Below are 3,710 nucleotides of genomic sequence, written 5' to 3'. Positions count from 1 at the left end.
TGCCAGCACCTCTGAGAGAAAGCCGCCCTCCAGTTCTGCCTGTTGCCTGACAGTCCATTTTCTCCCCATATGAGTCTGGGTCCCCAGAGACTCGCCTGGAACTGGAGTCTGGGCCGTCAGGAGCTTGTATCTCCCTCCCGATTGAAAAAGACAACCGCATCCTCAGTTGCCAGCCCTTTTCTGTGCAGGCCTCTGTACCTCTGCACTTTACTTCTGCACCTCCTCTGAGTCTCAGTGTGCTTTTCTCTTTACTTCTAGTTGTAGAATTTCCACTCAGTCAGCCTTCCTGTAGTTCTGGATGATGTCCGTTTTTTCTTTTAGTATTTTAGAAGTGGTTGCTCGAGGCAGCAATTTCAGGTGTTTACCTATGCTGCCATCTTGGTTTCTCCTGTACCACAGCTTTTTTATCCACTCATATGCTGATGGGCACTGAGACTGTTTCTAAATTTAACTATTGTAAATAACACTTCTATGAACATAGGGGTGCATATATTCTTTCTGATTGGTGTTTCAGATTTCTTAGGATATATTCCTAGAAGTGGGATCACTGGATCAAATGGAAGTTCTATATTTAATTTATTGAGAAAACTTCATACTGTTTTCCATAATGGCTATACCAGTGTGCATTCCCACCAGCAATGTATTAGGGTTCCCTTTTCTCTACATTTTCGCCAACACTTGTTGTTTGTTGATTTGTTGATGATAACCATTCTGACAGGCATGAGTTGATACTTCATTGTCATTTTAATTTGATTTTCTCTAATTATTAGTGACTTTGAGCATTTTTGCATGTCTCTTGGCCTTCTGTATGTCCAGTTTGAAGAACTGTCTATTTAGGTCCTTTGGTCATTTTTAATTGGATTGTCTTCCTTTTGTTAAGTTGTATGAGTTCTTTATATATTTTAGAAATTAACTCCATATCAGATGTATTATTGACAAATAAGTTTTCCCATGCTGTGGGCTTTCTTTTCACTTTGTTGATGGTTTCTTATAGAAATATTATTTTGAAATGTACAAATACTAAAACCTACAAGTGTTTTCAGGACATGGTGTATCATTCTTTGTGCCTAGCTAATCAGGGGAATTAAATAGAAAACAAGGCTTGAAAGGTGGATAACACACCATCATATTTAGAAAATGGCAATAAATTGCTTATAGAGTAATGAAAGCAATATTACTCAAGGGAGAAAGTGATATGGTCATAATCAATCCCAAGATTATTCTTATACTAGTATTTATGAAATAGTGATATGAAAAATAGACCCGATATTCAACAAAACAATCATAACTGGTGAAACTTTTTTTTTAATAAAAAAACTTATTTGTAGAGCAGAGTTTCTATCCTATGCATAGCAGGCTAAGAATCCTGGGGTTCCAATAGCCCTGCCCCAGCTCGCTCATTCACAACAGGAGAAACAAATGGGAGTGATCAAAGGCTACTGAACACCCAGTACCCTGCTTATAAAGCAGGGCTATCATGCCAGTATCCAACTCTGAGACTTTGCATATTGGGAAGAGACATTCTTAAGAACATAGATTTTTGTAAAGTCCTTCCCGAAGAAACTGACTTTATTTGAAACATAGATTGAGACAGTTCAAGCCTAATGTTGACCTTAACAATAATGTAGGTCCTGGTGGTAAGCATAAAGAAGAATCTGGCAGCTCTATGCAAACTTCAAGCTAGGGTCTTGGCCACAGAAGTGAGATGGTGAAGGGTACATCATCATTTGGAAAGCATCACAGTAAGACACACACATGTGCCACTGCTGTGGTTTAAAGGCTTACTACCCTTAGAAGTCAACCTGTTGCAAGTGCTAAGCAGAAGAGAAAGTTGTGCCAAGCCTGTAAGATGAAATATCACTGAGGCTGGTTAAATGAGGCCCCTAAAATTGTATACCACAGATTCAGGCATGGATTCTGTGAAGAAACAACAACTAAACCCAAGAAGGCAGCTGTTGCAGCAGCCACTTGATGTTAATGATTTCAATGATAAGTCACGGAATAAATGTTCTGGGTTAACAAACAAACAAACAAAACAAACAAACAAACAAAAATAAACCTCAAGCAAACCATATGCCAGCTAGTTTACCAGAGAACCAGAAAAAAGCTCTCAAAAACTACCCCTATAGTCCTGGCCAGTGTGTCTCAGTTGCTTGGAGCAGCATCCCGTATACCAAAAGGTTGCAGGATCAATTTCCAGTCAGGGCACATACCTATTGGGTTTCATCCCTGGTAGTGGTACATACAGGAGGTAACTGATGTGTGTGTGAGGAAACTGATTGATGTTTCCCTCTCACATGAAGGTTTCCCTCTCTTTCCCTCTGCCTTTCTCTCTCTCTAAAATAAATAAAAATATATCCTTGGGTGAGGATTAAAAAAGAAAAAACTACCCTTGTAAAAGCTCTTGAATTTAATTGGCTATTCTAAAAAAGAAAGTCCTTAACAAAATACTAGGAAACCACATTCTGCAACATATTAAAAGGAACATATACCATGACCATGTGGGATATATCTCAGGAATGTTAAAGTTATTTTAACATCCAAAATACAACTAATGTAATATACCTTATCAAAAGAAAAAATATGGTCTAGGAAAAAATGGGGGCCAAATAGGCATACCTGTTGTGTACCTTCTCCCAGGACCTGATTGAAAATACAACTAAGTTGGAGAACATTCACCTGGAATTACCAACTGAGGTCCAGCTCAGGAGGAGACGTATATCAAAGAAAGACAGCAAACACCTGGAGACACATAGGAAGGGCGATGTTGTGAGAGGAGCTGACCGAGCTCCCAGGGGTGGCAGGCTCAGAGTGTGGAGGGAGTGCTGGGTTATGGGAGGATCTGTTCCCTCAGAAGATAGAGGCCTGGAACCCAGGCTGGGCTACACAGCCAGGAGCATAAGAGCCAAGAACCGCTGCCCAAGAAACATCCAGCCATGAAAGCCAGCAGGGGTGCTGGCCACAGCAGATCCTGGAGCCTTTCCAGTGGTTCTCAACTTTGGCTGCACATTAGAATCACCTGGGAATCTTTTTAAAATCCTGATTTCTGAGCCTCATCCTCCGGAAAGTCTGTTTCTTTGTTATGGGGTGGGGCCACAACATTAGTAACAAAGAAACAGAATTTCCGGAGGATGGGGCCCAGAAATCAGGATTTTGAAAAGATTCCCAGGTGATTCTAATGTGCAGCCAAGGTTGAGAACCACTGCTTTAGACAGTTGGAGAGAAAACCATAGATTCGTTTCATTTTTGGGGTGTGTGTGTGTGTGTGTGTGTGTGTGTGTGTGTGTATGTGTGTGTTTTAACCCAGAGAACAGAAGTTCTCATTTGCAGCTACTCAACCTAGACTTTGGTGCAGGGAGGGAGCTGTGGACTTGAGATACCTAAGGAGAGGCAGGGGTGGAAAGCATTATGGGGAGACTTGGAAAAGCAGCAGATAGGAGCATTTGATTGTAAGTCCCCAAACCAAAATGGTCGTTTTTCCTGAGAGGAGCTGGCCGGCCGCTCATGGCAGCCAGAAGGCAGGTAACAAAAAAAACCAAAACAAAAACAAAAAGACACTCTAACAACCCACCCCACACACAGAAGCCCTGCATGCCACACCCTGCATTTTGAGCTTTTCAGGGAAAACAAAAGCAGAGGCCAAGCTTACAGGTTTGAACAGTCTCAGGAGCATCAGTGACTGCATTAGGGGAGGGGCCATCAGCCCCACT

General features: G+C 41.5%; 1 pseudogene; it reads left to right on the top strand.

Moving 5' to 3' along the window:
- The first annotated feature begins 1,705 nt into the window (after positions 1 to 1,705).
- LOC118653665 lies at positions 1,706 to 1,972 on the top strand (annotated as a pseudogene).
- Positions 1,973 to 3,710: the final 1,738 nt, after the last annotated feature.

The sequence above is a fragment of the Myotis myotis genome, unplaced genomic scaffold, assembly GCF_014108235.1.
Source record: "Myotis myotis isolate mMyoMyo1 unplaced genomic scaffold, mMyoMyo1.p scaffold_m19_p_4, whole genome shotgun sequence".
Taxonomy (NCBI): Eukaryota; Metazoa; Chordata; class Mammalia; order Chiroptera; family Vespertilionidae; genus Myotis; species Myotis myotis.
The sequence above is the reverse complement of the archived record's forward strand: the minus strand, read 5'-3'. Positions and strand labels throughout refer to the sequence as shown.